The sequence below is a fragment of the Notolabrus celidotus genome, chromosome 14, assembly GCF_009762535.1.
Source record: "Notolabrus celidotus isolate fNotCel1 chromosome 14, fNotCel1.pri, whole genome shotgun sequence".
NCBI classification, from domain to species: domain Eukaryota; kingdom Metazoa; phylum Chordata; class Actinopteri; order Labriformes; family Labridae; genus Notolabrus; species Notolabrus celidotus.
In genome coordinates this window covers 30,164,809-30,174,428 of record NC_048285.1, presented here as the reverse complement: position 1 = coordinate 30,174,428, position 9,620 = coordinate 30,164,809, and the positions used below count along the sequence as shown (strand labels likewise).

The 9,620-nt window shown below is 40.0% G+C and overlaps 1 protein-coding gene across 1 annotated transcript in view; it reads left to right on the top strand.

Annotated features, from left to right (window-relative positions):
- The first annotated feature begins 7,771 nt into the window (after window positions 1-7,771).
- bcl9l (bcl9 like) overlaps window positions 7,772-9,620 on the top strand; it is a 43,434-nt gene continuing 41,585 nt past the window's right edge. The window contains exon 1 of the mRNA XM_034700697.1: window positions 7,772-8,164. The gene's annotated coding sequence lies outside the window, so the exon portion shown is untranslated. The remainder of the gene's footprint in view (window positions 8,165-9,620) is intronic.

Genomic DNA, 9,620 nt, shown 5'->3' with positions numbered 1-9,620 from the left:
AAAGTGACTGCAGTGATGACAATCAAATATGTTTTAATCCAATTTGCAGTAGACCACAAAATCAGACGTTCAGCAACCAATCAGAAGACAAACCTCCTCTCAGCATGTACTTCCACTCTGTTAGAGCACAACAGTATATTTCTTTAATCCTGCTCTAGGCTGCATACAGTCAGACTGAGCCACTTTGTATCAGAATCAGAATCAGAAATACTTGATTTATCCAGGGGAGGGAAATTCGGTCATTTATAACAACAATAATAATAATAATAATAATACATTTTATTTGGTGGTGCCTTTAAGTCACCCAAGGTCACCTTACAGAGAGTAAAAGCATCCATCATTAAAACATCATTAAAACAGAAGATCAAAATATAAACAAGTGAAGTGCACAGTGTCCAGTTAAAGGGAATATGCTCATTTGAACAGATGAGTTTTGAGTTGGGATTTGAATCATGTGATGGAGTCTGCTGTCTTATGTGTGAGGGGGGGAGGGAGTTCCAGAGTCTGGGTGCTGAGCAGCTGAAGGCTCGGGCACCCATGGTACTGAGGCGAGACATTGGGATGGATTAGCAGTCCAGCAGAGGTTGAGTGTAGGGAGCGGGAGGGAGTGTATTCATGAAGGAGGTCGCAGAGGTAAGTGGGGGCCAGGTTGTGGAGAGTGCTTTATAGGTGAGGAGAAGGTTTTTGTAGTGGATGCGGTGTTGGACAGGGAGCCAGTGAAGTTGGATGAGAACAGGATTGATTACATTACAGAGCTCTTATAGACAGCATGTAAGAAAGTCAAAATATGAATGGAAGAATGAATTAAATAAGATATAAATACAAATAAAATAAAATAATAAAATAAAAAAAGATCAAATAAAATAAAATGAAATGAAATAAAATAAAATAAAATAAAATAAATTAAAATTAAATGAAATAAAATGAAATATAATGAAATTAAATTAAATAAAATTAAATAAAATTAAATAAAATTAAATAAAATTAAATAAAATTAAATAAAATAAAATAAAATAAAATTAAATTAAATTAAATAAGATAAGATAAGATAAGATAAAATAAAGATCATAGAATTACCTATGTACAAAGGCGCTGGGAATGAAGGAGATATATGCAAGGATGTTAACGTGGTATGGTTATTGCACAGAGTACAGGTTATTGTTTAGTGATCAGAGGGAGGAGTTGAACAGTCTGATGGCCACAGGCAGGAATGACTTCCTGTGGCGTTCTGTGGTGCATTTAGGGGTAATGAGTCTCGCAAGCTTTCCAGGCACTATAGAGCTCCTCTGGATTATAGGTTGTTATCCAACATGTTGACGATACTCTCTGGGTCTCTAAGTTAGCACAGCAGGTTCAGCTTTATGCAAGAAATTCTTCTTTTTTTAAGGAAAAGGTTGCTTTTGTTGTTGACCCTGTTGCTTTTATGATTTAAACTCTATTTCCTCATTATATTGTTTGAATATTTGTAATTTTGTGAAAGAATACCATTAAAAAAATGTGGCTCCCTTTGTGTTGTCTTAAATTTAATGAATGCTCTTTTGTCTGTGCAATAAAACAACTAAATATTACCTAAACTGTCTTCATACACGGACCCAAGCCAAGAATACACGCTGGCCAACGTCCTGCAGAAAATTGGCCACATGGGTATTTATCTGTGCCAACAACCTTGATCACAACACAAACAAGACTGTGGAGATCGGATTGACTTCCACGAGGACCCAGATGCTTGTCTCCGCCTGGTAATCAACAATAAATCCTCGTGTACACAGCTGAGTTGATTAAATGCGTCTAAATCCCCAGATCTGAGGAGAGCATTTCCAGTCTGACTGAAAGATGCTCCTCCTGTCTCCACATTGGCAGCTCACACATGTCACTGCAATTCTGGTTAGATTCCTCCTCAATGAGATGCTGCTCAGTATCTGCCACTGCTCTGTCTCCTAAGCACTTTGTCTTTGTCAGTGTCTGCTGGCTGCCCTCCATCAAACACCTGCAGGATTTTAAAGCAAGGGAGGGAGGAACACATGATTGTAGCTGACTTTGCCCATCTGGGAAACCACCTGTGTGAGATACTGTGCATCAGTGCGTCAGTGCATTTTACTCAATTACAGCTCTCTCTCACCTAAAACACAAACACACACACACACACACACACAGAGTCAGACTTACTGAATATTAAAGAAGTCTGCACACGGCTGCTAGTTTCATTATTTGAGCTATTTATCAATGTCATCCACTGATTCAACATCTCTGCCTTTTGTGTGCATCATTGCAGTCTCAGTCTGATTTTTTATATTTAGGGTAAACACAGTTGAAATATATAACAGCAGCATGGTATGACAGGGCTGTAGCAGTGTTTCAATGTAGTTTGAAATTCTCTGCACTTCTGCAAAGTCCTGTATCTATTCCAATGTCATCTCTCCTTTAAATCTCTGTTCAGATGTTGCATTCAATGTACTGTATTCTTGAATAGATGCACTTAACATAAACAGCAGTACTTTATGGGTGACATTTAGCATGGTGATTAATAAGATTTCAACCTGTTAGTATGCAAAAAACATATATGAGATAATTGTTTTTAAAGCTACCATCAGGAACTTTTGGTTTAGGTTGACTTTGGCGCCCCCCTGTGGACAAAGTCATACCTCTTATCAATTCAATGATTTTGTCCTGTAAGAAGTTTTTTTTGTTATGTAAATGTATCACCAACTTTATGTCTTTGCAGTGAAAAATCTAAAAGAAAAAGTGAGAGGGTTCATCACTTCATCATCACTTATTGCAGCGATTTTATGCATTGCAACTAAAGCCTAGTTTGTACTGTAGTGACCGCCGCTGTGAACCCTGCATTCTTGTGAGTCAGAGTGTCCCCGCTATGCCATACACCGCCTAAACCCTTGTAGGCAGTGTGTTGCATGCTAGTGAAATTGTGAAGTAGCATCATGCTACTTTTTGTGATAAATGTTGCCACTGATCATGCAGCATTTCTACAAAGAAGAAAAGGGACGAGCTGTCAGAGGACATGGTAATCAGTCAGATGTATGGGGATTCCTGAAATGCTGTAAGTGCAGGAAATACAGTACTGCCCATCGGACCAATCACAGGGCTTGTAGTCTGCTTTATTTAGCCGTGCATTCTGGAGGAGGTGCATGTCGGGTTAGGTGCATAGGCTTGTGTGTAGGAACAGGGCTACCAAGACCTATGGCGTAGGCTACAGGGTCGACTCAATGAAGAAGCATAAACCAGGCTTAACTCTGAAGAAATGATGGTCTTTGTTTGCTATAGAAGCTCAAACAGAGGCATCAGTATAAGTTTCAGTCTGTTTCATAGCCAGTTAAAAACTCCAACTGGGAGCTTTCAGTGCATTCACTTGAGAGAACAACCTGAAGATTTCAGAGCACACACACACACAGATAAACTCGGAGACACCAGCACATCGCCTGTTAAGCACACACTGTTCTCAGCTGTACTCTGTCTCCACTCTGAAAGCGGTGGTAGATATTGTAGGTGAGGGACTTGACTTCCTGCATCACTACACACAATGGCAGTGGTAGTGGTTGTCACCAGGGAAACCATCTGTTTCTTGGCAACATTCCTATCATCTCTGGCTGACTCTAGCATCAAATCTAATGACGGGATTCAAGCGGTCGACTGAAAGACAAATGTTTGTGAGCAGAGTGCCAGTACAGGCTGTAGGAGAGTGAAGCAGGCAGGGGAAAGGGAGAACTGTGAAAGAAAGAGGTGAAAGAAAGTTTTTCCTTTCAGGGGGGACGGGGTCACAGATGTGGTGGAGATCTGAAAAAGAAAGACTCAAACTATGACGGCTTGTCTTTGTGAGCTTTATTCTGGCCTTCAGTGAGCTTTGCAAAGCGGTCAAGACAAGGTCTGCACAACTGACCCAGAGTGAAGATACAACATGGTACTTATTCGTTAACACATTCAAAGAGCTGTGAGACAAACCAGAGAGCTTTTTACAACATCTCACCCCCTAGTCTGCTCCTCAGCCATGCAAACAGATAACAATATGCAAATCCCAGAAGGTCTGCTGTGTGTGTGTGTGTCTTTCTCATTTCTAATCAACACAGGAATAACATTCTACCATGTCTGTATTTTTTCCATCACACAGATCAGACGTCTTGTACACGTCTCTCTAAAGACATCAAAGAAACAAAGACAGAGTGTGAATCCTGTCGTCTGTGATAATCTTAAAAAAAGCGTGAAGAGGGCCGACATGCATCTCCATTACCAGATGTCACCGTGCAGCAGCATCCAAGCCACAAGTTGTTTATCACATTAGTAATTCACCCACTCAGACTGACCCCTGCCTCTCGCACACTCAAACATTTTTAATTAGTCATTTGTAAGAAAATATTCAGCCCGAAGAGACGAGGATGATGTCTCCATCCTCTGTCTCAAGTCTCCACATTTCTCATTGTCATTACGATTTTAAATGAACTTTGATTTTTCTTTACACGTATAAAATGTTTTAGAAAGTCCTCCCTTAAAAAATATCTCCCGGCTCATTTCTTCCCCGTAGTGCCATCGCGTTCCCTGAGGGTAAACCAATTTACATTCTTGTTTTGCTCTTCAGATCCATGCCAGTTTCCATGACAACATAGTTTCACTTTCTCATCCTCTCTCTATCTCCCTCCTCTCTCTCTCTCTCTCTCTCTCTCTCTCTCTCTCTCTCTCTCTCTCTCTCTCTCTCTCCTCTTGCTGTTCTCTCATTCTCTACTGCTCTCTTCTTATGTTCTCTTGACCTTCCTCCAATGTTTCATTTTCCTTCTCTCCAAATACTGGGGGTCCTAATTCCCTGCTCTCCTCTCATTTCCTCACCTAATTGAGCTCATTCCTCTGCTTGCCATACACCAGCAGAGAATAATGGACTCGGATGAAATATATCTCAAGGGGAGGGGGGAATGGCGGGATAAGACTCACAGCATCCTTTTTGCATTTTCATCATAATAACAAATGCAGTATACTCTGTCTGCAGGCTCTCCAACATCCCCAGGCTGCTCTATTTGGCAGGAAATTACTAAATCAAAAACATGTCTACCACAGTCTTCAGTCTTTTCATTAAAACTACACTCTTGTTTTTAAATGAGCGTCTCCACACTGAAGCATTCATTACATAAAGGAAAGATGCCTCTGTCCAATCACTGTATGAATTTCTTTCTCTTTAATTAAGTTATTCAAGTGAAAACAGCTCTCAAAATTCAGCCTGAGCTCCTCTCTGATCTGGCATATCACGACAGAATAATGTAGAGTTCACACCTCTTCCAAATGGCATAATTAAAATCTCAAGCTCTTTAATTACTCAGTGATTAAAAATGTCTGGTGCCAACAGGTGTGATGGAGCTCCCCCGGCTGATTGATGTCGACTCTATTTGCCCGACTCTGACATGTTTGCCTGCACTCGCTCCACGTCTGCAGGTCAGCGAGTCGCAGCGAGTCACCTGTGTTGGTTCTGATTATATCCACTGCTCCAGACCGACCCGTATTTACTGCATTCGTGTTTTATTCCTCTCCCACTCAGAATAAATCACTGCAGCTCACAACCTCAGGGATTAAGGACTTGCCCTGCATGTGTTCTTCTCTAATATTTAAGAGCTTGCCTCATAAAAAAAACAGAGTTGTTCATGCTTTGAGCAAAAAAAAAGGGGGAAAAATCTCCACTGTGGGTGGTCTACAGACCTACATCCTCGAGATTCAAGAAGCAACTGTTGCATGGTGCAAATCTGTGCAGCAGTGAAAACATCTGGAGAAGGAAAACATACGACATATGCTCTCCTTCTGAGCCATGTCTCATGTTCCTTTGAGTTCTGCACACAGCTCAAGAATACAGATATAACCTGCAGAAGGTGTCGTCAGCTGGAGAGGTGCATTCAAACACACATGCTCTCAGATGCCTGTAGGCATTACTCGAACTCACGTTTCAAATTAAAAATAGTCTGTACATTTGCAAGAAATGCCTGGATCCAAAGTTCACATGAGGGTATGTTGCCAAGGCTCTGCTACCCAACCACCAGAGGGAGTATTTAACTGAACAAAGAGCAGCAGTGCAACAACTGGATCTTCACTCTGAGTGACTTTATAATGCTTTCCCTAAAACACTAAACTGTCCAACCTCTGTTTAATATTTCAGATTACTTCAATTTAAATCTGGAATGAGGCAGTCTACTCCTGCAGAGGTGTGACCATCAATAATGGGATTATAGCGTGGATGATCAATTTGCTGTATCAGGTTTTGAGGGCAAAAGAACATATTTTATCTCCTCTATCTGTGTCCATGACTGATTCACTCCATTTCAGGACAGACAGGCTTTAGGTCCTTAACCCTCCTATTATCCTTGGGGTCAATTGGACCCCATTCAATGTTTATCATCTCTAAATTAATGACTAACATTATTTTTCTGGCTTCATATTTCATGACTTTTCCTAATTTAATGGGGGCAACTGGGTAAAAAAGTAAAATTAAAATGTTGATATGTTCCAATTCCCTGTGAAAAAAAATTGACATATCAGTGTTCCTTGGGGTTTAATTTGACCCCAGGTTGTTTTAGCTGAATATAACATAAGAAATCTAATATAATATCAACATTTCACATTTGTTTTGGATGATATTGAGGTCACTATAACCAAGGACACTTCCTGCAGGAGCTGGGATCGAACCCCCAACCTTTAGATTGAGATATATTTATTTCCTCTGCCGACGAGAGCATGACAAACTCACAGCAGTTTCATGTTCTGTTTTACAAATAAAGTCCTTCTGAATGATTTTAATTGTGTTTATGCTTGAAATATATTTTATCTAAAGGGCTATTTAGGTAGTCAACAAAGAAACATAAAGTACCTGACACACAGTGGAGTGTCTAGAGAGGTGGCCAAGGGTGGCACTGGCACCTCTTGAAATCCAATTGGCCACCCCAAAATCCCAAACTATGATTGGCTGTTTGCCTTGTCAGAGGTGGGGTTTCTGTTAAAAGCTATAATTTGGGGTGAGTTCAAAGGGTGACAGTAGATTTCTTTATTAGTGCCCTCAAATGTGACTTTGTAAAAACATCTTTTGTAAGTCCTTAAAGAATTAAGATTAGAAGATGTATGCCACTTTGTCATGTTTGTTATACTTTAATGAAAGTAGGTTGTGAAGACAGAGAGAGTAAATGTTATTTATTTGCAAATGCACTGGCCACCCCGGTCCAAAAGTTCTGCACACTCCCCTGCTGACACCTCAAAAACCTCAAACCTGGGTAACAATCAGTTTGTGGAGGGTTAAATTGCTGGGGTCAAATTTACCCCAAGGATTAAAGATGTTAGTAATTTTGAGGGTAACAGGAGGGTTCAGAAAAAATGTTTTCAGGGCGTTGACATCATGATCATGTCAAATATTGTCATTTTTGCTCTCATAATTAAAGCACGGAAGAGGATTAGGGACACTGAAAAAAAAAAAATTTAAGTCAAATTTTTTTTTTTTATTATTGAGATTAAAGTCAAAATTCTGACTTTAATCTCAGAATTCTGACTTCTGAGAAAAAAGTCAGAATTCTGACTCTAATCTCAGAATTCTGACTTTAATCTCAGAATTCTGACTTCTGAGTAAAAAGTCAGAATTCTGACTTTAATCTCAGAAGTCAGAATTCTGACTTTAATTCTCAGAATAATAATTTTTTTTAAAAATTGACCTTAATTTTTTTTTTTTTTCAGTGTCCCTAAATAATCCTCTTCCGTATTAAAGCCCTTTAGAGAGTAATAAAAGAACGAGAGGCAGTGCAGAAGTCCAGTCTGACATACCAGCAGCAGCACAGTGACATACGGATGCCCGTGTGGCCACACTAATTATTGTCAGCGGCTGGGAGTGATATGGACTCGCAGAGAAATGCAACGTCCTGCCCTTCTTCTACATCTTGAATAGTGGGAGTCATGAACCGCTGCAAGGTGACGCGTCCTCTGATTTCACCCGAAACTTCACCCTTAGACTCTCCGTGTTATTAACCACCCTCTGAACCCTCGTCAAACTGCACCAGCTGCTCCTGGACCAGACCTCGGGACCATCTTTGCGCAGTGGTTTCGGCGGAGGGAAGAGCAAACGGTGGCGGCGGCCACTCCGGGGAATGTCGGCTGGCCGTCAGTCCTGACATCGGCCTCTTGTGATCTCAGACACCAGGACCAGGTACAGTCCTCAGCTCTCCAAAAACCACCACTCACACTGCCCGAGCATGCTAGCTGTGCGCGTAATGCTCAGCTGGCTTCCTTCCTCATGTGTGGACTTGTATAAGTTTCTCCTCTTTTTTCTTTATGGAGTCTTCTTCTGATCCTCTTCCGAGCCAATAACAAAGTTCAGATCCCGTTAGCTAGCTTTGGGTCGCCTGCAGATGTGTGTGATGTGAGAGTGCAGCTAGCAGAGACATGAATTAGCATGCTAAGTTAGCCCAGCAGGGGTGGACCGGGCTGTCTTTTCACTCTGGGGTTCACAGGAGGGGCATCATGTGTCCTTAAATTCTCCTTACAGCAACAATGCAGTGCTTTGCTCGACTACTACGTGTACAGATCCGAGCCTTTGAGTCCAGATGTGTGATTACTCATATTAGCCTGTCAGGAGGAGGCTAATCTGTCAGACTCAGCCGTGGCAGCGTTTTGAATGGTTTTTGTGCTAAGCAGCTAAAACCGTGTTCAGGAGGTGACAGACTGCGTAACGATACCTGTCACTTCATCACACACTCAGCGTGGGCATGTGGAGAGCAACATGCAGCTCATTCTGCTGCTGCTGCTTAACACTACACCTGACTCTGTGCTAACTAACACTGTGATAAAAGACATTCTGTTGTTCTTAAATATTTAATTTTAAGCGTCTTTTTCATGCATTGCTGGGATTCTTTATTCTTCTTTATTCTGTATTCTTTATTCAGATCCCCATTAGCTGACACTAACGTAGCAGCTACTCTTCCTGGGGTCCGCATTAAACAAAACATAACATACAAAATATACATAAAATACAAAACTAAAAATTCTACAAATATTACAAAGTAAAACTGTGAATGCTGTATAGAAATAAAATACAAACAAATAGAAAAATGCTACAGACATGAAAAACAACAACTGAATATACTACTACTGTAATGAAATGCTAAAAACACAATGTAGAAAAACTGAAAACTGAAAATGCTACAGACATAAGATAGAAAAACTAAAAATGCTACAGACATAAGATAGAAAACTAAAAATGCTACAAACATAAGATAGAAAAAATGAAAATAGTACGGACATAAGATAGAAAACTAAAAATGCTACAGACATCAGATAGAAAAACTGAAAATGCTACAAACATAAGATAGAAAAACTGAAAATGCTACAGACATAAGGTAGAAAAACTGAAAATGCTACAGACATAATAAAGAAAAACTGAAAATGCTACAGACATAATATAGAAAAACTGAAAATGCTACAGACATCAGATAGAAAAACTAAAAATGCTACAGACATAATATAGAAAAACTAAAAATGCTACAGACATAAGATAGAAAAACTAAAAATGCTACAGACATAAGATAGAAAAACAAAAAATGCTACAGACATAAGATAGAAAAACTAAAAATGCTACAGACATAAGATAGAAAAACTGAAAACTG